Genomic DNA, 25,060 nt, shown 5'->3' with positions numbered 1-25,060 from the left:
ACCAGCTAGTTGCAAGGACACATGGGCAGCAATTAGAATATCATCACCTTAATAAGGTGTAAAAGAGGGGAAGAGGTTTTTCAGCTACAGCTAATTTGATTTTGTCAATACACACCTCTAGAAGGTAAGAGAGGTCAATCATTTTCTCTTTTTTGTTGGTGTTGCCTAACACTTCACATTAGTCCACAGATTCTGGTATCTTACTCAGTCTCTGACCATGTGTGGTTCAGTTTAATTTGCTGGCAGAAACAGACTGTCTCCTTGCTCCACAGAGACATTTTTATTTCTCTGCCCAAGAAGACAAGCCATCCTAAATTTATTTTTCTTCTGAGACTCCATGACATACACCAGATTGCTACTTCCAAGAAAATTTCACTCAGATGTCAGAATTGTCAACCATCTATTTTTTCTGCTTAAACCTACAGTACGTCCAATACTGTTCTAAGACAACTAGTGGCACAACATGATGGTATAGGTGATTATGACAACCTTGCTCCAAGCAAACTTGCAGACATCCAGCAAGCTTCTCCTCTGTGCTTGTTTTTAGCCTGTGCTTCTAACTCAATGTGGGGATTGTCAGGGTCTCAAGACATTGCCAGAGCCCCATGTCTTCAGTCTAATATAATCAGTCCCAGTGAATTACTAATAACATTATGACCTGGTGACACCAATTTAGTCCCTTTTGGCTGGGGTCTATTCCTTCATATTACATGGTCTGTTTGCCTTACCCACTGTCTGAAGCAATTTATAAGGAAAATTTGAGGAAAATAGAGGACAGTACAGTGGCAAGAAAAAGTATGTGATCCCTTTGAAATTAACTGGTTTTCTGCATAAATTGGTCATAAAAGGTCATCTCATTTTCATCAGTCACAGGTATAGACAAACACAATGTGCTTAAGCTAACAACACACAAACAATTATAATCTTTCATGTCTTTATTGAACACATCCCATTAAATATTCACAGTGGTGTCGAAAAAATAAGTGAACCCTTGGATTTAATAACTGGTCGATCCTCCTTTGGCAGCAATAACCTCAACCAAGCATTTCCAGTAGCTGCCGTTTAGACCTTCACAACGTTCAGAAGATTCTTCCTTCTAGAACTGCTTCAGCTTAACCATACGTTCAGGATGTCTGGGGTGAACGGCTCTCTTGAGGTCATTCCACTGCATCTCTATTGGGTTAAGGTCTGGGTTCTGACTGGGCCACTCCAAAAGTTGGATTTTCTTTTTTTTTTTTTTTTTGAAGCCATTCTGTAGTGGATTTACTTCGATGTTAAGGGTCATTGTCCTGCTGCATCACCCAACTTCTGCTGAGCTTCAGCTGGCACACAGCCACCCTGAAATTATCCAGTAGAATATCTTGAAAGCTATCACTAATGATCAACTGTTGATGATGATGATATAGTGTTGATGAAATATGACAATGTTTAATTGTTTATTGTAAAAATTAGATTATTGTAGAAGTGTACATTTTATATCCCTTATTTGTTTGAATGAGCAGCTGGAAGCAGTGAAGCACAAGCATTTTAAAATATGAATCCCAGTGTATTTTAAAGTTAAAGTGCCTTTAAAGTTAAAAGTTCCATGCTATGAATCAAATTGGGATGAGTTGGGACTTGTTTGAACAGACATTTGAGCCAATGTGAACATCAAATGTAGTCTGAATGATGAGGTAAAAATGTGTAAAACGGAGTCATCCAAGTGACAAGCTAGTGCAGGAGAAAAACTGTCATAAAATGATTGAGTGGAGGAAAACAGAAACACGAGGGCCATTCAACAGTGTTTATGAATGCCTGTGGGCACAAACTGAATATCAGGCACTACCATTAATACATCAGCACATCTGGGTTCTTGCCCAAAACCTGGCATAAAGACCATGTTAACTTCTAAATTCAGTTGATTGAACAGACCTTAGTTTATTATAGTTCACTCCAAAATAAAAATTCTGTCATAATTAAACCCATATGACTTTCTTTATGCGGAGCACATAAGGAGATGGTATGCTATCATGCTATATTATGTCTTTTCAGTACAAAGGCAGTTGATAGTGTCTTACTTTAAAGCTTAAAAAGGACCCAAAAGGATCATAGAAGTCTTCTAAAAGCATAGGATTTGGTGAAAAACAACACAACATTTGCATGCTCGCATGTTCAAGCAAGAGCTTGTGTTGCGAAGTTCTAAAAACAAAGTAAGTTTTTGTGTGAACATTTGAGTGTTCATGAACGTGCAAAAGATGTCAAGATCTTCACTAAAAATGACAATGTTTCTCACCAAAACCTATGAAATGCCTTTCTAAAGACTTAAAATGATGAGCTTCTTTTATTATACTTTTGGGTCCTTTTTAAAGCATTAGAGTGAGTTACTATCAACTGTACCATTTTATTAAAATGACAGACCTTATTCATTAAAACAGGTTTGGAAAGACATAAGGGTGAGAAAATAAGATAATTTTCATCGTTGGGTGAAACATGCCTTAAAGTATGGTGAAGTGGTGAAAGTAATTTTGTACTTTCCCAAAGTACTGACTAAAGTTTGGCAACTTACAGTAAGTATTGATAGATGTGTGAGAATTCTTAAAGGGATAGTTCACCTCAAAATGTAAATTATCTCATCATTTACTCACCCTCATGCCATATCAGATGTATGACGTTCTTCGACAAAACACAAAGATTTTTTGAAGAATATCTCAGTCCTGTAGATCAGTGAATTGTGACCAGAAATGTGGCAGCATAAAAGTAATCTATACGACTTCAGTGGTTAAATCAATAATCTTTCTAAGTGATATGATAGGTGTGGGTGAGAAACAGATATATATTGAAGTCCTTTTTTACTACAAATATCCACTTCACATTCTTCTTCTTCTTGTGTTTTTGACGATTCGCATTCTTTGTGCATATCACCACCTATTGGGCAGTGAGGACAATTGATAGTAAAAAAGACTTAAATATTGATCTGTTTCAAACCCACACCAATCATATCACTTCTGAAGACATGTATTTAACCACTGGAGTCTTATTATTGTTCAATTATTTTCATTACTTTTTACAAGCAATAACATACACATACATACATAATGCTCATGTACACAATAACAAATGACCAGGTCCAAGAAGTTGTTGTTGGCTTATGTTTATGAAGTACTATCCTTTAGTTTTGCTATGTGCCTCAAAGTACTGCAGAAAGGGCTGCCACATCTTGAAAAACGTTTGACATGAATCTCGAATTGAGTGCTTTAACTTGTCAAGTTTAAGATGTGCCAGAACTTCCTCCATCCACCTTTTATGCGTTGGGGGTAATGCATTTTTCTAGTTTCTGAGAATCAGTCTTCTCGCTAGAAGTGTAGAGAAGGCCAAGGCCTCTGCATGAATTTAAGGAACCCCATTCTCCAGCGGAGGCACTCCAAATATGGTTGTCAGTGGGCTATTTTGAATTGTCTTGTTACAGGTGTAAGATAATGTGGTAAAGATCTCAGACCAAAACAGGGTTAGCTTTGGACACATCCAAAACATATGTCCAAGGGTAGCAAGGGTTTGACAGTATCTAGGAGAGCTTAGATCCATATCTGGAAATATCCTAGCTAGTTTTTCTCTTATTCCGGCGGAATAACATCTATATCGTGGGAGTCCAGGAGGGAGTAGAGGGACAGGATACAGTGAAATTCCTGGATGGGCTCTTTCCGAGCCTGCTCGACATCGCCGGCCATAAGCTGGAAATCAAGTGAGCTCACAGGGTTCCGGCTCGTCGATCCGCGGAAGGAGACAGGCCCCAATCAATTCTGGCCAAATTTCTGAGGTCATCCGATAAAGATCTTGTGTTATGCGAGGCGAGGAGTAAAGGAAGGCTTTCTTGGAAGAACCAAGAATTTTCTTGTTCCCAGACTTTGCAAACTCGACAAGAGAGAAACATGATCGATTCAAGGAATTCAATAAACTTTTACATCAACAGAAGTTCGCTTTTGCACTGATATTCCTGGCCAAATTGAGAATAGATGCTAAGGATGTCCGTAAAACATTCATATGCTCACAGCAAGCGATGTCCTTCATAAAGTCAATGGAGTAAGTCATCTCGTGTTACTAATGTTGCAGCCGAATGGACTGGCTTACTGAACATTCACTTGACTGTTCGCTTGAAGATTCTGCGTCCTCTTTTTGTGCTGGTTCTGCCTAGTGGCTGGAGTTTATTTTGTAGAGCAACACACCTTTGGGATGGTTTTGTGGATGAATCAACACGCTCTTTGTGCCTATTCCGCCTAACGGCTGGAGTTAATTTTGTGGAGTATTTCTGGCAAAGTCATTGGAGTAAGTCATTTGCTTGCACTCATGTGGCAGCCGAGTGGACCAGCTCACTGAACTTCCGCTTGACAGTTTGAGAAACATGCACGTTTTTTTATTTTTTTTTTGTGCTGGTGCCGCCTATCGGCTGGAGTTTATATTGTGGAGCATTTCTTGCAAAGTCATTGGAGTGAAAAGTAATTTGCTTGTACTCATGTTGCAGCCAAGTAGACCGGCTCACTGAACATTCATTTGACTGTTTAAAGAATCTGCGTGTTCTTTTTGTGCTGGTTCCGCCTAGCAGCCGGAGTTTATTTTGTAGAATAACACACCTTCAGGTTAGTTTTATGGATGAAGCTACACACTCTTTGTGTGTATTCTGCCTATTGGCTGGAGTTTGTTTTATACATTATCTTTTGCTGTATAATTCTGTCTCACATAATGTGTATAGAAACACCAGACTTGAGCAATCTGATGGCAAGGTTGTCGCGGGGGCTCTCGTAGGCGTGCATGGACTGTTTGAGTTTGGAGGGATGGACACCAGTTGGTGCTGTCGTGCGCAGGGTTAATGCACATGTTTTTCTTTTTTCTTTTTTTTTTTTTGTTCTAGGGAATGTTTGGGTTTTGTTTGTTGCACTAATGTTGGAATGTGGTCTTTATAATCTTGTCTTTGACACGCAATCTATTTTTTCTTGTATGTCAAAATGTCAAAAGTAAATATGAGTGGATTGTCTCTCTCCAAATGGAGTGTGAATGGGTTGGGGCACCCCATAAAAAGAAGGAAGTTTATTTCTATTCTTAAGGATAAGAAATATGATATAGTGTTTCTTCATGAAATGTACCTTTCTCCACAGGAAGCTGAAAAATTTGGAAAGATATGGGGTAGGCATTTTTTTTTATAGTGCTGGCTCGAGTAAGAGCAGGGGAGTTATTACACTGATAAGTAAAAGCTACAATTCAAATGTCTCAAACACAGTAAAGATAAATTAGGAAGTCATTATTGTTTCAGCTGAAATTCAGGGACGAAGTCTTATTTTGGCTAATATTTATGCACATAATGTTGATGATCAGGGCTTTTTTATAGATCTTGAAGGGATGTTGCAAGCTGCTGGGGAGGAGACTTTAATCTTTAATCTTTTGATGGACTCAGTCCTTGATCATAGTGAAGCAAAAGTGTGTAAGCCCCCTAGAGCAACACTGACACTTCAGAGGATGTATAAAAATCTTGGTCTTACAGATATTTGGAGACTTTTGAACCCATCTTATAGGGACTATAAATTTCTTTCATCAGTCCATAAGATTTAATCTAGAATAGATTTATTCTTATTTTTTAACTAAGTCCCTCATTTCATCTGATGTTGATTGCTCAATTGGAAACATTTTAGTCTCAGATCACGCCCTGGTGTGTTTAGAGTTGTTGCCACATATGATGAAAAGGATCATATAGTTGGCACTTTAATGTATCCCTCTTGCAAAATCCTGAATTCCAAGAAATGCTAAAGGCTGAAATCAGTGTCTATATGGAGAGCAACTGGTCTTCAGTATCCTCTGTGGGCGTGGTTTGGGAGGCAATTAATGCAGTTCTTAGGGGCCAGATTATATAGTATGCCGCTTTCACCAAAAAATCCAAAGCACAAGAACATTAAGTATTTGGGTATTTTATTCCCAGCAAATTGTGTGATTTATTTAGAGTTAATTTTGACCCTTTAATAAAAAGTTTTTCGAGCGATGTGGGTAGGTGGGCTTCATTACATTTATCTATGATTGAGAAGGTTAATGTTATTAAAATGAATTGTATTCCAAAATTCAACTACCTGCTACAATCTCATCCCTATAGATGTCCCCCTCTCTTATTTCAAGCAATTTTATAGCATAGCGAAGTCCTTCATGTGAAATGGTAAACGTCCCAAATTACACTTCAGTAAGTTACATAGGCTGATTGACAAAGGTGGGCTAGGCCTACCCAAGATTTTGTTTTATTATTATGCATTCAATCTCAGACATTTGGCTCATTGGTCGCTTCCACCTGAGAGAGCCCCTCCCTGGTTTTGTATTGAACAGGAAGTTCTTGCCCCTATCTCGCCATTGGAAAGCCTTTCTATCAAACTAACTCGAGAAGTTAAGTTACACCCCCTTATCTCGCATTTACATGCGGTATGGACAAAAGTGTCCAGTGTTAAATTCAGACATTTCTTTAAATGTTGCTTCGAGCATATGGCTGAATCCAAAATGATGTATTAATAAGTCCACTTTCTGCTGGACAGAGTGGATTGTGAGAGAGCTTAATACACTCTGTGACCTATATGAGAGTGGGGATATAGAGTATAGAAGGATATGTAGCATGGATTTGTTTAATAAAAAATGGGGCAACTATTTGGCCTTTTTGGAGAGTTCTCAGGGAGGGGCAGTGGAGGGAGATTTGTAGTTTTAAATGTATGATTTTATTTATTTATTTTTTTTATCTATTCTTAAGTGTTTCCTCTTGTCTGTTTTTTTATTTATTTTTAATTTTTTTTATTTGTATGTGTGTATACTTTCATTTTGTGTTGGACCACTAGAGGTTTGTAGCGTGGGGGGGAGGGGGGATGTTGAGGGGGAGGGACATATAATTTGATATAATTTGATTCTGTGTGTGTATGTTCTGTTTCTTCAATCCTGTTGTTTTGAATCAATAAAATGTTAATATAAAAATAAAATTGATCACCATTCACTTGCATTGTGAGGATCTATAGATCTGAAATATTCTTCTAAAAATCTTTGTTTATGTAACGCAGAATAAAGAAAGTTATACATGGCATGAGTAAATGATAAGAACATTTTTATTATTGGTTGAAATATCCTTTTAAATCCACTGTTCCCCTAACCTTACTCTTGAGTTTATTTATTGTTAACAGGTTTCCACAGCTCTTGGCAATAGGAATACATGTTTTTAATTTGCTTTTACTCTTGTTAACAGACAGCATTGGAAAAATATGCTACTTTTTCTCGCAAAAAGGCGACTCTTAAATTACAAAATGAAAGATGAAAACAGAAACTGGACTGTCAACAACACTAGGCATGTCTTCAAATTTAAACAAGAATGAGGTTTCATAGTACGATATCAACTCTCACCAGTCCCTGGACACAATTCTCAACAGGATACGTTTCAACACAGTGCTTACAAGGATAAAACTTTTAGGGAATCTATTGAATGAAATACAGTGGCCCCCAAAGTCTCTTATAAAAAGACTCTTATACATTTCTGAATGCCATTACAAAATATTAAGGCATTTGGAAACTGACCCCAAACAGAGGAATTAATGTAAATACTTTTATAAAATTATAAACCCTCGAAAAATTGGCCCCATTTACTTCCATTGTAAGTGCCTCACTGAAACTCGATTTTTTTGGTAATCAACATTGTGCCACAAATGCTGTCGATTTAGCTTAACTTGAACCTGGAATATTCCTTTAATCATATGAACTATGGTCATGTTCCACTAATGTTTGACAACCAGCAAGTGTCCAAATTCTTTTTCTTTATTTAGTATATCTAAGTTTTTTTATCATTTCAAACCTAATAATTTTTTTGATTAAATGTTTTGCTTGAAAGTGTCTTTGCACTGTCTTTCTTTAAAATAATTGCCAATTGCTTTGGTTTGACATTAATGCATTTGTTAGTGTTGTGTAAACACCCAAATACATTTTGGGCCCTGTGTATATCCTTATGGAAGAATGTCTATGAATTGTCATAACATATTTTCATATAGTTAGATATTAAGTATGGAAAAATAAAATTATTAACAAGACTTACCTTTGTGGAAAACAATAAAAACTTTAATCAATCAACTGGCCTGACATTTTCTATGAAAACAAATGTTGTTTAAAACTTAAAACTTGTAGTAAACAAGACAATCAACAAGTAATCACCATCTGGCATATGTCATATATGCCCTGAGGACTCTCTCATGACTCACAGACGTAATGCAGCATTGCAAGGTGAGGTCAGTAATGCTGACAGACTCTTGAGGTCTGTGCATGCTAATTTATGGCTTATTTCAGAGACTGTTGATATAGAAAGTCTGCTTATATATGCACGCTATGCATTAGTGTACTGCTCAACAATATGATGGCCAAAAGAACGAGTTGTTTTGGCCAGTGTGAGACAGTTTCGGATGAGTTTGCCCTTTTGGAACAACTATAATTTCAAATGAAAAAACATATTAGATTATTATATGTAACATTATCTTTTTGTGCAGTTGTTGTTTATTTTAAGGAAAATGCTTGATGAAAAAAAATTCAGACCTAAAAATAGGTTGCAAAAAAAAGTATAATAAAAAAAAATGTGTTAATTTAAAAAATGAATTAATTTTGTTGTGCAGCCAGTAAAAGTATTGGCAGGGCAAATAAATCTGAACTTCTGATCTGACCGGGCCAGCATACAAATTATTTAGTTGAACTCTGTAGTGCCTTAAAATAAAGAAAATTATGGGGGGGGGGGAGCCTCCTATGTGGCATTTTGCTTAATTCATAAACAAGTAAATGGCATCGAATTTAAATCAGCAGTCTGTAGTAGCATCAAGTTTGAAATGACACAAATAAGTCTGGACAAAAACAAATTTGTATAACTAAGATCTCAGGGTTGTGATCCGGTTAAGTTGCTGTTGTCTACAGGAGCCACAGTGGAACTCCGTGCCCCCTGTCTGTGATATAATGCAGAACAGATGTCAGCTGAAGCGTGTGACTAGCATTTGCAGTGCTCACAGGAAGGCTCATTGTGTTCCATTGGCAAGCCAAAAGTCAGCATTCCTAAAGAGGCTAACCAACAACCAATGCATTTCCCATTCATTCTCATTTTACTTTAAATTTATTTAATTCCTTAATAACATTTAAAGACAACAAGAGAGGGAGGAAGCTGCAAGCAACTGCAAAAACACAAGTGCCCTATCCAAGGACAAGACACCATGCCATCTTTCCAGTGCCATACTTAATAAATAGTTGACTGGATTTTTACATCTAGCCTTCAAAGGGGTCATGACATGTATGTTTCTAAAGGTTCACTTATAACAGTAGTAAAGATTTTTTTGCACAAAAAACAGTCATCTATTAGTCCTCATTCTGACCCTCTGTTATTAGCCCTTTTTCACTGACATGGTTCAGGCGGGTTCCTGGGAAAGTGCGAATTCTTGAACTGTTCCGGGGCCTTTAAACTTTAAAAAGTTTATACATAATAATTTAATTACGTTACCTGTCGTCTTATGCTTAATATTGTCACTGGCAATCATGCTGAGCAATGTAATTATGTTAGACTGCATTTCTCTGCATGTTTATATATTTCCTAAAAAGAAAAACAGGAGTTAAAACTGTAGGTTACACAAACACTGTGATGCGCCATGTTTGTTTATGCTTGAGGTAGTCACGCAAAACTAACACACAGCTACGTAACCCGTTACGTCACCGTTCGGCTCTCAGGTCAGTGGAAAAGGGCAGCCAATTTACAATAGGCTCCAGATTGCCCCGGCAGTGAACCAGCCAAGCACAGGCTCGGCTCAAGAACCATTGCCATTTCGGTGGAAAAGCACTATGTCAGAATCACTCAGTTTTGGTGCTGCTTCTCCTTTAAGACTTAATGGTACACGCCCACTGTTCTGATTGGCTCTCTGCTCTTGACTGACCTGCTCTTTTCTTGCCATCGTTCTTGTGGAGGTGGTCAGATGCAAATGTCTACCAAAGTGTGACATTACAATGTGGATGAAGTACAGAACGAGTTGTTTTGGCAGCTTGGTTTCAACAAATGCTCTTTTTGCAGTGAGGAGGACATTTTGAGTTCTGTAACTTACAGTATGTTTTATAGTACAATGGCCTCTTATATGTCAAAAGATCAAGGAAAATTTGATTCCTCATGTCAGGACCCCTTTAAGAAAATTTGTGTGATGCTTGACTGTGCAAAAAACGCCGCCACAATGCTAGATGCTGCCAAGGTGTTGCTGTGCGGTTGTTAAGGTTGTTAAGGTTGTTAAGAGGTTGCTAGGTGGTTGCTTACTGGCCCAAGTAAAAATACCCCATGTCTCAGGTACATCCTTCAGTGTAACTTGTGGGATGTTTTTTTGACCCATTTTAATGTTAATTAAGCAAAAATCATAAGCACACCTCCCCTCAACATCCCGCAAGATCTGATGTATTATTCATGACTGGATCACAAATATAGCGAGACGAGTTATGCAACAAACTTTAACCTAAGTATGAGCAACTGTAATAGTATAAGATTATTTATGAGATATAAACTCTACAACAGCAGTAGGCTAAAGGGAGAATATAGCTTTAAGATCAAACATTGACCACAACTGTTAATCGTATTCTCATACACAGTATCTAAATTGGTCGTATCAAAGTTAGGGAGAAAAACACAGATATCCCTTTGTATATATTTGCCCATGGACATTTTCTATATTTGATTTTGGTCAAGCTGCTTTTGTGGTACGATAATTTAAGTACAATGAACAGTGTATGGTGTTTGTTTCCCAGTACGCAATATTTGAATATAACTGACGTAATCTTGACGCTGCTCATGCCTCTCTGACTCATTTTAGTACTAGTTGGAAAAAAGTAATCAACATTTAATGCTTTGAGATTCCCCATGACTGCTTGTGCAATTAAAGAAGCTCTAAGCCAACAATTGTTGTGTAGTTTCAGTGTAGGGAATCTGCTCTCTTTCCCATCAGTTGTAATCATAAATCTACATAAGGTTTCAAAACAATTGAGAATAAGTCACCTTGAACTATTTTACTGGAAAATACACCCTGATATTTGAAACGCACCAAACCCAAAAAGACAATGTTCTTTTCAGGGAAAATGAATAGTGTATTGACACAAGTAACCACACAGTTTAATTGAGTACAAATAAAAACATTTATTTCAAAGTCATAAATGACTTAAGAGACGTGGGTAGTACTCTATGGTCAAAAGTACATGGACACCCTCTTCTAACTGACAGATATGGCTATTTCAGTAATTCCGGTAAAAACAAACCCATTAAACACCTTTGGGATGCACACACTTCTCTAGATTGTCCTGGTGTAGCATTAACGTTTGCCTACACAAAAAATACTTGAATAGCCAAATCCATTTGTTAGAAAGGGTTGTCCACATTCTTTTGACCATATAGTGTATATCACTCAGGCCAGGAGAAGAGCCTCTAGTACCTCTGTTCTTCTTTTTCCTCTGTTCCCACAATGCTTTCCAACCTGCGTGCATGAATCGGGGGCAGCTGTTCATAGGTGGTGAAGCCTAGCTCTGCATCCTGCTGGGGCTGCCGGAAAAGAAGCAGGTGGTTCTTTAACACCTGGAGAAAACAAAGAAACCAGACCTGTCACTGACAGATAGACAACACAAAACATCAAGACAGAAAGAGAGACACAGATGTCAGAAAAAAGCAGCTCGATTAAATGATAAAGGAAATGGAATGTCTCTTCAAAGTGGAGGTGAGTGCTTTGTGTTGCCTCATGTGTCAGGTAGTAGGTCTTTCTTAGCATGCTGCGACGTGCAGCTTCCACCTCCTACAGAGATTATAACTCAAGTCATAGTCATAACTCACAGTACAATGACAGAATAAGAAAACTAATCAATCACATCAATCACACTGGCTTCACTTTTCCAGCATATATCAAATACAACCACTCCATTTATCACTGTGTATAGCTCTATAGTGAGAGAGAGAACTTGCACATACCCCCCACTCCCCAAGGAGAAAGATCCAGTGCATTCAGAAAGTATTCAGACCCCTTCATTTTTTCACATTTTGTTATGTTGCAGCCTTATGCTAAATTGCATAAAATAAAACAATTCACATCAATCTACACTCCATACCCCATAATGACAAAGAAAAAAAAACAGATTTTTGATAACTTTGCAAATTTATAAAAATAAATAAATAAATAAATACATAAATAAAAACTGAAATATCACATTGACATATGTATTAAGACCCTTAACTCAGTACTTAGTTGAAGCACCTTTGGCAGCAATTACAGCCTCAAGTATTTTTGGGCATGATGTGTCAAGCTTTGCACACCTGGATTTGGGGATTTTCTGCCATTGTTCTCTGCAGATCCTCTCAAGCTCTGTCAAGTTGGATGGGGACCGTCAGTGGACAGCCATTTTCTGGTCTCTCCAGAGATGTTCGATTGGGTTCAAGTCCGGGCTCTGGCTGGGCCACTCAAAGACATTCACAGTTGTCCCTAAGCCACTCTTGTGTTGTCTTGGCTGTGTGCTTAGGGTCATTGTCCTGTTGGAAGGTGAACCTTCAGCCCAGTCTGAGGTCCTGAGTGCTCTGGACCAGGTTTTCATTAAAGATATCTCTGTATTTTGCTGCGTTCAGCTTTCCTTCAACCCTGACCTATCCCCCAGTCCCTGCTGCTGAAAAACACCCCCACAGCATGATGCTACCACCACCATGCTTCACCGCTGGGATGGTATTGCGCAGGTGATGAGCGGTGCTCGGTTTCCTCCAGAGATGACACTTGGAATTGAGGCCAAACAGTTCAATCTTCATTTCATCAGACAAGAGAATCTTGTTTCTCACAGTCTGAAAGTACTTTAGGTGCTTTTTTTATGTGTCTTGCACTGAGGAGAGGCTTCCATCTGGCCACTCTGCCATAAAGCCCAGATCAGTGGAGTGTTGCAGTGATGGTTGTCCTTCTGCAAGCTTCTCCCATCTCAACACATGATCTCTGGAGCTCAACCAGAGTGACCATCGGGTTCTTGGTCACCTCTCTTACCAAGGCCCTTCTCCCCCGATTGCTCAGTTTGTCTGGGCGGCCAGCTCTAGGAAGAGTCCTGGTTGTTCCAAACTTCTTCCATTTAAGAATTATGGAGGCCACTGTGCTCTTGGGAACCTTCAATGCAACCAAAACATTTTGTAGCCTTCCCCAGATCTGTGCCTCGACACAATCCTGTCTCTGAGCTCTGCAGGTAGTTCCTTTGACCTCATGGCTTAGTTTTTGCTCTGATATGACTTTTCAGCTGTGAGACCTTATTTAGACAGGTGTGTGCCTTTCCAAATCATGTCCAATTAATTGAATTTGCCACAGGTGGACTCCAATAAAAGTGTACAAACATCTCATAGATGATCCAGAGAAACTGGATGCACCTGAGCTAAATTTCAAGTGTCATAGCAAAGGGACTGAACATTTATGTCAATGTGATATTTCAGTTTTTTCTTTTTAATAAATTAAGTTATCAAAAATCTGTTTTTTTCTTTGTCATTATGGGGTATGGAGTGTAGATTGATCTGAAAAAATAATAATTTAAAGCATTTTAGCATAAGGCTGCAACATAACAAAATGTGAAAAAAATGAAGGGGTCTGAATACTTTCTGAATGCACTGTATCTTAAAATATACAGTATTTTACATTTAATACAGACATCTAACAACTTAATCTGATGCCCTTCCACTCCTTATAAAAGACTATCAGTGTAAGTCTTATAAAACCTGTCCATAACATGTCCAGATCATATTTCACCCCAAAATCAAAAACAAAGAAAAAAGAAATGATATGTAAAGAAAATAAAGCCTATTTTTAGGAGCATTGAGATTCCCCATGGCATAATGATATGCTAAAGATTTACATTTTTGTAGATTTCAATTATCTTGGTTATTTACTGAGAATCACCACTGAGAATAATGTGAATTACAAAAAAACGAAATAAAGTAAAATATCCAGACTAATTGCATTATTTCTTTTTTTAGGGGTGTCGTTAAATTAACAGCCCTAAAAAAAAAAAAAACAAAACAAAAAAAAAAAAAGAAATAATGCAATTAATCATGCTCCTGATGCGTACGTCAATTCTATAGGAAGGAATGTTCCTGCCATTGGAGCAATTCAAGCTTCATGTACCACCTTGATATGGCAGTAAGGGGCAGTCAGCTCCAGCTGTACAGGCAACACGCCTCATCAAACCAACGAGAGCAACAGGCAGCGCAGCCTTCCATAGATGACACACTCAAAGACAGCTGGACTAAGCACAAAAGAATGCAGGTAACTCATTATTCAACATTTCAAACTACATTTAATTTGACACAGTGTCCATAAAACAGTGATTATGACTAGAGACACTGAAAACTAGTAAAACAAGACACAAACAAAGTGATACGCTCTAAAAGCATTCGTCTGACACATGAGTACATAAACCACCAATTAAAGTAGCTCAGATGGAAGTAGGCCAATAACAGGGTTATGTTCAATGATGTGGAAATATACAATATTTTGACTTTTAAGCCAATTTTGAATTGTAGAAATGCTTAACTTGTCTGTTGCTATGATATATGTATATGATGTGTTTTAATTAGTGCTGTCAGTAGATGAAAAATTTTAATCACAATTATTCATACATTTTCATAGTTAATCGCAATTAATCACAGATTTATAAGTGCTGAAATTTGACTCTAAATATACTACTTATCCTGTCAAAATGCATTTATTTCCAAAACAATATGTAATACAAACAGTTATTAATTTTCTAAACAAAGCCTTCCACAGTATAAAGATAGAAATGCACTAAAATAGCACCAATTCAAGTAACATTAAACATTTCCCGAAGTCTAAGTAGGAGTTTGACTAATTGAAAGAATTAGTTTCCCCATAGGTTACATATTCATTGCAATGGGCATTAAATCTCTTAAACTCTCATCCTCCACAATATTAATCTGCCGGTAGACTGTAGCTATTCACTCACAGCAATTGTGAAGCCACGTTCATGATTTGCATCAGCACCAGCATCGAGCGGCGCTTTGAAATCCACATGAAAAGCGCTTGCAGACAAAAACATCTCATTCTGCATTTTGGTGATAGTAAAGATGTTGACTTGCTTCTGTGGTAATTAAAATGTGCCTTACTTTGGCTGAAAAATACTTGATTTCTGTCACAAGTTCCATCTAGGCTTGTGTGATGAAGAGGAGGGTGGGGCAGGGCCGTGAGTCCGCATGGCCGGCCCCCAATCAGGCTAATCAACCGAGGAGAGGGATAAGGCCGAGCCGGATGCGGCAGTTCGAGAGAGAGAGAGCCACACGCAGCTGCCGTATGTGTTTATGTCTTTTTACGTTTTCATTAAACATTATTTTGACTATTCAGCCGGTTGCCGCCTCCTCCTTGCCCATTTTAAACCTTGTTACATTAGTGCCGAAGCCCGGAAAGGAGGAGCGATGTGCTGTCGTGGAGTCCTCGCCACTGCCGTCCGCCGAAAGGAGCAGCCGCGGGGCTCGCTACCGGCCACCAGAACATGGAGGGGCGTTCCATTCGCCAGAGGTTGGAGGACTCGCTCCGGTCCACCCGGGGAGATTGGAGTGGTCGAGGACCAGGCAACGGCACGTCGGGAAACCGGCGAGCAATTTTTTTTCTCTCTCTCCTCTCTCTCTCTCTCACTGTTGCTCCGCCTTTCCCTTTCCCTCTCCTCTTTTCCCTCCCCTTGTCTCCCTCCCAGGTCTCGAAAGGCAGGGAAAGCCTGCCGGCAGGCGCGGCCAAAAGGGCAACGGAGGGGGGGATGTACGTCATGCCGGGGGTTTCCCAGCCTGAGGCAAAGGAGGGAGGAGTGTGACGAGGAGGAGGGAGGGGCCGGGCTGGCCCCCAATCGGGCTAATCAGCCGAGGAGAGGGATAAGGCCGAGCCGGATGTGGCAGTTCGAGAGAGAGAGAGAGAGAGCCACACGCAGCTGCCGTGTGTGTGTTTATGTTTGTGTCTTTTTAAGTTTTGACTGTTTTGACTGTTCAGCCAGTTCCCGCCTCCTCCTTGCCCATTTTAAACCTTGTTACAGCTTATTTTGTACAACAAATAGCGTTAAGAGCTCCTTGTTTTACCCATCACTTTATCACTGACACAGCTGTTGTGCTTGTGTTTGTGGTGTGTGTGAAAGTGTAATGACTCCAGGCAGAAACACTGCAAAGGTTCGGCCCTTCCAACAAGTGTTTATGCTGATTTATGCTGTATTAACGGTAAATGCATTAATTGCGATTAAAACAAATTAACGCGTTAAACTTTTTTAATCGCATGCGTTAACGCTTTATTTTTGACAGCTCTAATTTTAATTATTTGAATTATAATATTTATTATTTATAATTATTTTATATATTATATAATAAATTATCTTTATTTGGGGGCCTTTCTCAATAAATATTGATATATGCAATTAATTGCCAATTAATCAAATTAAATCGCACATTATGTAATTATTTAGATGAAAAAAAATTAGTAGTCCATAGTCCAGATGCATTACGGCAATAAGAATTTTGTGGGAAATGTGCTTAGTGCAAATATGCAAAAACTAATTACAAAATGTCACAATGCAAATTTAAAAAAATATATAGACTTCATTTTCTTTATGCAACACAATTTTTTTTTTTCAAGAATTTTTTGTTTCTTTTGGTTTTGGGGTGAACCTTTGGTTTTGTGATACTGGTGCCCTATAGCAATTTACCTCTGCCACAGCATCCTGAGAGAAGATGAACGCACTGAGGTGGGCAACAGCCACAACATACAGCACAGGACACCAGCTCCTCTTCAGAGCTCCAGTAACTAATGCCCGAAAGTACAGCCGCAACATAGGCAGGGAGTCCTCCATGGGGGACATGAACTTCTCCAGCGGAATGGGCAGCTGTGTAGGACAAACAAATCAGCACATTTCAGATGCAATATCTTGTCTTTGTTTTGCCATTTGTCATGATAGTAAACTAGTTTATCAAAATTTTATTCTTAAATACATTTTGATATTTTTAGCTTTGCACGTAAAGACACGTGCATTCTGTTGAACACATATTATAATGTCCCCTAAAAATGTGTCTGATCAAAACTAGCCTTATAACACTGGGCTTCCTTAAGACCAATTAGTCAACTAGTCATTCAGTAAACCCACAAACTAATAAATTTTTTTTATATGTTTTTCACATTAATAAATGAAATAGAACTTTGCAAGCTCCAATCTTCTGGTAAACTAGTCTTTATAGCTCAAACCTAAGCTTGAATTGGATTACAGCCCCAGATGCCCACACTCGGAATGAGAAAACAACAGCCCTGTTTTCACAATCATGCTTTGCTTGTCTGTGCATTGGAAAAACTTTTACACAGCATGATCTGAGACTGGACATAGGATATCTAATGAGAAAAATCTCCCATACCTGCTGTAGCGAGACCCCCAGCGATCACAGCATCCCCACATGTTCCCCAAATACAGCCAGCCTCATGGTGACACTGTATTGCCACTGTAGAGGCAGCAGCATGAAGCAGCCAAAGAGCGTGTCACAAAATGACACCGCCTCATACTGGGCCAGAAGAGCCGAATAAAGGTCATGAAAGGATGCCAAGCCTGGTGGAGGTGAGCCCAGATACAGCGGCTCAAGCTGTGCCGGCCGTGTCAGCCCGCAAAACATTGCCCAGGTAAGCTCTTGCATGGGCTGTTCCAGGAAAAGGTCACTGGAGCACAGGAAGACACAGGCCAGCCGGGCTAACTTAGCAACTGGTGGTACCACCCGAAGCGCCTGCTCCCTCCAGCTTTCCATAACAAGGAGCCATTAAAGGCAGTGTGTGGCTGACTGCACTGAGCCCGCCGGTAGGGACACAACCTGCTGTCCCCCACTACCCGACAATCCCATTTTCTCATACAGGCTGATGAGCGGTAAGAAGGGCCAATCAGATGGCAAGGAGGGGCCAGTAAGCTCAGGTAGGAGATTTGATCTGACAAAGGGAGTTCGGCTGAGATACTGGTCACGGGAAACAAGGACAGCAGGCTCCATGTGTGCAAGGTGGGTGAGGTAGCAACCTCGGATGGAGGGTAAGTGAAGAACAGCATTGCAGAGGAGAGCACCGATGCCAGGTGAAGTCTTCTCTTTAAATTGCAGCTCAGCCAATGCAGTAACCTCTGGTTCACCACCCTCACTAAAAATAACAAAATTACTCCATGTTTCAGCAGTAAAAACAGTTAATTCCTTTCAAGGCAAAGAAAAATGGAACTTAGCAGTGTAATAATGCAGGTATTGTTGACTTTTGTATGACAAATTGCTTATGTTTCTCATTTGTAAGTCGCTTTGGATAAAAGCATCTGCTAAATGAAATGTAAATGTAAAAATATATTAAAACAAATATATATATATATATATATATAAAAAAACACATGTCCTTTCAAACTTTTTGCATACAAAGTACAAGTTTGCCAAACTTTTAGAAAAAAAAATTTCCATGATTTGTTTAATGACATTTACAGTTATGATTAAAGCATACTAATTGTGCATTGTGCACAGTGTTGGGTGTAATCCAATTACAATGTACTTAGTTACTGCAACCTAATTACTTTTAGTCAAAAAGTAGTGTAATCCATTACATTTTAAATTCTTGTAATCAGATTACAGTTACTGACTTTCAATTAATTTAATTCATTTTAAGTACATTATAGGGTTATACTTATTTCTAATATATTATTTAGTGAGAATACATGAATTATGGCCCCATAGCGAGTCATTGTGAAGGAGAAATGTGAGTCACTTAGTAATGTGATTACCTTTTCAATTAAGTAATAAGTAATCTGATTACAATTTTAGAGAAATAATTAGTAATTTGTAGTAAATTACTATTTAAGTAACTTACCCCACACTAATTGTGAATCGATTTGACAGATACATTGAAAAGAACAGACTCAAAAGAACAATTAGCAGAAATACTAGAAAAATTTACAATATATTCACTAGAGAAATTTACATTACTTTTAAGATGTATTAATTTCGACAACTTTTCCAGGCCAATAAAATTATCTTATATTTCCAAGTTATCCATTACCAAAAGAACCCTGAAAGTAGCCAATACTTGACATTTTTAAACACTTAATTTTTTTTTTAATTAAAAAAATACAAATTTTATTAATGTAATAAAATGTTATTTTAATAAAAATAATTAAATAATAATAAGAATTATTATTATAAAAAGATAGTTCCAGTAGTGGATGCTGATTGGCAGCCACGGCCCGTGCATTTTAAGTCTAGGCCTTCAGTGCGATTCATGCCATTAAGAAAACACACTTTCACAATGAATCATACATTACATAGCAGTCATCTAACAATACCAATTGACATTTTAAAAACAAGTCCATGCACGAAAGCCAGAACCAAGGAGGTCTAATACCAAGAAAAAGCTCTCTAATAATATTTGCGATTTAAATTTTGCTTGCATTAAATTTCGTTTTGTCAGGGTACATGGTTACTTTTCAAAACTTGATCCAACATTGAATGCTCAAGCAGCCTAATTTACACTTAGAAAACTCCTGATGTTGCTATAACAATGCAAAAAGCATTGCAATGCATATCCTAAAGACCACACCCACAAGAACAAATAAATCAATCTGATTGGCTGATGAATCTGACTTTAGATGCCTATTCACTGCAGTGTTGAAGGATTCTGTGGAAATTCTGAAGGCCTGATGGGGTGGAGCTCAAACTCACGCACTGCTTTGGCTAAGGAGCATAGATTTGGGCATACGATTTGTGAAACAGTTGTCACACTTTGCTTGTAAGCAACGAGGAATAAATTCTGATTGGATAACATTTTGTTTTTTTGGAAAGCGATTGAAAATACATAAGCAAAAAGGTGAATGAGAATGAAAGGATGAAAAAAGATGTATTTATTAGGCATGTTAAGCCAGCAGAGAAGGCTTTGCTGGCCCTGAGAAATCGCCACTGGTCGGGACAGTGTTCCAGCCATAAACTAACAGTTATGATGCGTAAATCACTATTAAACTTTGCACTAGGTAGGTTTACATGTCAGGGTCTACAGTATATCTTGTAGCAGAAGAATGGCACTTATTTAATTTGCTTAATAGAATAAAATTTGAAATCAATAATAAAAAAAAACAAAAAAAAACTGTCCATAATATTTTATGTAGAAACTATTTTTTAAAAGCAATAAGACAGTCTAGGCCTTATGTTATGCTATATTGTGAATATACACTGGCAGCCAAAAGTTTGGAATAATGTACAGATTTTGCTCTTATGGAAAGAAATTGGTACTTTTATTCACCAAAGTGGCATTAAACTGATCACAAGGTATAGTCAGGACATTATTAACGGGAAAAATTATTATTACAATTTGAAAAAAAAATTTCAGAACTTCTTAAACTACTTCAAAGAGTTCTCGTTAAAAAATCCTCCACGTGCAGCAATGACAGCTTTGCAGATCCTTGGCATTCTAGCTGTCAGTTTGTCCAGATACTCGGGTGACATTTCACCCCACACTTCCTGTAGCACTTGCCATAGATGTGGCTGTCTTGTCGGGCACTTCTCACGCACCTTACAGTCTAGCTGATCCCACAAAAGCTCAACGGGGTTAAGATCCATAACACTCTTTTCCAATTATCTGTTGTCCAATGTCTGTGTTTCTTTGCCCACTCTAACCTTTTCTTTTTGTTTTTCTGTTTCAAAAGTGGCTTTTTCTTTGCAATTCTTCCCATAAGTCCTGACCCCTGAGTCTTCTCTTTACTGTTGTACATGAAACTGGTGTTGAGTGGGTAGAATTCAATGAAGCTGTCAGCTGAGGACATGTGAGGCGTCTATTTCTCAAACTAGAGACTCTGATGTACTTATCCTCTTGTTTAGTTGTACATCTGGCCTTCAACATCTCTTTCTGTCCTTGTTAGAGCCAGTTGTCCTTTGTCTTTGAAGACTGTAATGTACACCTTTGTATGAAATGTTCTGTTTTTTTTTTGGCAATTTCGAGCATTCCACAAAACAATGATTGACTGATGAGTTTCTAGAGAAAGCTGTTTCTTTTTGTCATTTTTGACCTAATATTGACCTTAAGACATGCCAGTCTATTGCATACTGTGGCAGCTCAAAAACAAACACAAAGACAATGTTAAGCATCATTTAACAAACCAAATAGCTTTCAGCTGTGTTTGATATAATGTCAAGTGTTTTTCTAGTACCAAATTAGCAATTTAGCATGATTACTCAAGGATAAGGTGTTGGAGTGATGGCTGCTGGAAATGGGGCCTGTCTAGATTTGATCAAAAATGACTTTTTTCAACTAGTGATGGTGCCGTTTTTTACATCAGTAATGTTCTGACTATATTTTGTGATCAGCTGAATGCCACTTTGGTGAATTAAAGTACCAATTTCCTCCCGAAACAGCAAAATCTGTACATTATTCCAAACTTTTGGCCGCCAGTGTAGTTCTGCTGCCTAACAACAACCTTTGGCTGACTACATTCTTTAAATATCACAAGGGATTTATTGCGGAAGGGATTTAAACATAGTAAAATGCGTTATATGGAGTTGAGAGTACTACACGCTTATTCACAGCTAAAAGCATCATGAAATTAGCCAAAATATTTAATTAATAAACAAACATGCAAGGGGTGGGGAATGAGTAGAACTTTTATGAATGACAGATGTCACAGTTCTACAGAAATCTGCTGAGTTTTCTGCTGAGTTCTGCGTGCGCAGATTCCATCTAGGCATGCTCATACCTTATTGCTTAAGTATTCAGTTAGGACACACAAAATGAAGGATGTTTTAACAGAAAATAAGTGCTGCAGTCAACCATCCATGGAATAGCTCTTTCCTATTTGAAACAGCACTGTTTGCTGCCCTCTTGTGAGTGGGATGTGACACAACAGCTGAAAAAGCAGGAAGCCTGAAACCTAAAATCTGGACTGAGATTAATTTTCAGAGTGTGAGTGTTCATATCTAGTTTGTTCAGTCCTGCAATAATAAAAATTAACCATAAGCCCATGCTTGAAACTTATGTAATTTGGAAACTCATGGAGATCAACATCAAACAGTTAACACCATTAGAATATGAGCAACACCATAACATGCGGGTTAATCGAAATATACAGCCAAGGGCTGAGCAGTTTTAAGACTGGAGACCCTTTATACAATCTCCCTCACTGTGTTTCAGCTTTTATCTTCTTGGTACAATTAAAGAAAGATGGGCCTGTTCTCACAGCACATGTCTAAAGAGGCCTCCGCACTGTTTGTCAAAAATATTAATTCTACCATTTAAGATCAAAGCTACATAATAGACATGAACAATCGCATGGCACCGAGATCCATCAGACTCCAACTGTTTCTCATCAAATCACATCCTGAGGCCCTCTCATCTGTACGCACTTGTACACTGTTAGCAATTCTTAAGTTCAAAACAAAATGAGGACTGAATTGGTTCAGTTAAAAATAATATTAATAAATGCAAACTTTTTTGCTTAGGTTGAGATTATAATTATATGGATATTTACCCTTTTTTTTTTTTAAATAAACAAATGACAATAAATATATGCAATTAAATATAATTATGAGACATTTACAGTGGCCTGAAAAAGTATTTGGACACCTAAGCCACACTTAAATATGTATAAATTTCCTTGCATTAAAGGGTTAGTTCACCCAAAAATGAAAATTCTCTCATCATTTATTCACCCTCATGCCAGATGTGCATGACTTTCTTCTGCTGAACACAAACAAAAAATATTTCAGCTCTGTTGATCCTCACAGTGCAAGTGAATAGGTTCCAGAATTTTGAAGCTCTGAAAAGCACGTCAATGCAGCATAAAGGTAATCCATAAATCTCCAGAGTTTAAATCTATATTTTCAGAAGCCATATGATAGGTGTGGATGAGAAACAGATAAATATTTAAGTCCTTTTTTGCTATAAATTCTCCTCCCTTCCCAGTAGATTGCGCTATTCAAGAATAATGCTAATCGCCCAAAACAAAAACAAAAGAAGAAAAATGTGAAAGTGGAGATTAATAATAAATAAGGACTTAAATATTGATCTGTTTCTCACCCACACTTATCATATCACTTCTGAAGACATGGATTTAACCACTGGAGTCTTATGGATTACTTTTATGCTGCCTTTATGTGCTTTTGGAGCTTCAAAGTTTTGGTACCCATTCATTTGCATTGTATGGACCCGCAGAGCTGAAATATTCTTCTAAAAATCTTCCTTTGTGTTCAGCAGAAGAAAGAAAGTCATACACATCTGGGATGATATGAGGGTGAGTAAATGATAATAGAAGTTTCATTTTTGGGTGAACTATCCCTTTAAATAACAAAATATCAAACCAAGTGGTAAACAAACAACTCTAGACCTTTTCTCAGAACTAACATTTGATCCTTAGCCATTTTGCAATTACTTTTAACCAAATGGACCCAAGGTCATTTTAGTGGATGTATGAAGTCAGGTGTCCTTGCAGAGTAAGCGCAAGTGTAGTTCATCAAGCAAACAATGGACGTGTTCCACTAATTTTGACAACCAGAAAGTGTTTAAAAATCTTTGTAATAATTACTTATATTTTATTTTATATAGTAATATATTTATGTATATAATAAACAACACGTTTAATCTCCATAACACAAGTTGCGAAGTTTCCATGAGTGTGATTAAAACGTAATCATCACAAAGACTTTAAGGCAAACATTGACAGAAGAAGACTTACGGAAGGAGGCTGTGGCTAAAGGTCATGGTGGACATGAGTTCATGTGCCAGGTATTCACTGCCAGGAAGCAACCAAGACACTAGAGCCAAGGACACTTGGTGAAACAAGGAGGCATTTTTGGCAACCTCTGGGTCAACTGGAACCAAAAGGTATTTCAGTCACAGAGATCAAGTAAGTGATGTTGCAATGAATAGGGTGAATTACCCCTAAACTAACATGCAAGTCTATGTTAACATAACCTAATTCTAGCATGTGATAGTCCCATTTGTTGTTCTGAAGTGTTGTGGTGACAATCACTGTACAGTGCAGAAGTTGCACAAAAAAATCCCTGATTACCTTAATTTACCCTACTGAAAGTAAATCAATTACAATAAGATCAAATGTTTTTAGAAAACAACATTTTTCATGTCTGAATAATATCAAATATACACTATTAATCAAATCTAAATGTTTATACAGTATAATTCACAATATGGATAAAATACAGGTAAGCAAGGTCTACAAATGGTGTATTTAAACACAGAGGTTACAGTACCAGCCTATGAACAAGTCTGAGAAACAGATACGGCAGGTGGCGCTCATGGCAAAGAATCCAGGCGCTTGTGTGAGAAACAGAGGGCATGGCTCCAATACAAGCCCGCAGATAAAACAGCACAGAGTCAGAAAGGAACAGAGAGCTGAACTGATGAGAGAAAGAATTAAAACAGAGAAAGTGACAGAGAAAAAGTGTAGGTTAATTTACCACTAAGTGGCAGAATATCAGGATTTTCGATTTACCATGAAAACAGTTTAACTAAAGCAAAACTACTGTCTTAGTTAGGCCTTTGTGGATGGAGATCATGGTGTTTAGCAGGTTAAGGAGGGCAGTAGGGAGAGATAGAGGGAAGTTGGGTCCTGCCAGAGTGCTGGTAGTCTTCAGCATTGAGCAGCCCAGTCCTGGCAGACTGGGTACGACCTCCCACCCAGACACACTCAGCCCGGGGTAACAGATCACAGAACTGGACCTGCAGCAGCAGAAGAGAACATAATCTATCATTCACTTATACAATATTTAGGCCTAGCATTGCCAGAAATTTGTTAATAATGCAGACTTTAAATTAGGATAAAAATTGAATTTTTTATTCTAACATACTATCTATTCAATAATCAGCTCATAAGTCAAGGGGACATTTTTTTTTGTTCAAAGACAGATTTGATTTTGTGGTTTAAAGTTCACCACAGTGGATACCAATTTATACTTTTTTAAGTAAATACATTTTTAATTTGTTTAGCAACAACATACATTTTATTAATTGTACTGTATTACTAACTTGTACACTTCTTCATATAGTTTATAGAG

General features: G+C 37.9%; 1 pseudogene; it reads right to left on the bottom strand.

Annotated features, from left to right (window-relative positions):
• Positions 1-939: 939 nt before the first annotated feature.
• The window catches only part of LOC127454947 (RNA polymerase II-associated protein 1-like), a 44,374-nt pseudogene continuing 20,253 nt past the window's right edge, over positions 940-25,060 (bottom strand).

This window comes from Myxocyprinus asiaticus, chromosome 17, assembly GCF_019703515.2.
Source record: "Myxocyprinus asiaticus isolate MX2 ecotype Aquarium Trade chromosome 17, UBuf_Myxa_2, whole genome shotgun sequence".
Taxonomy (NCBI): domain Eukaryota; kingdom Metazoa; phylum Chordata; class Actinopteri; order Cypriniformes; family Catostomidae; genus Myxocyprinus; species Myxocyprinus asiaticus.
This window is presented reverse-complemented; position numbering and strand designations above follow the sequence as displayed.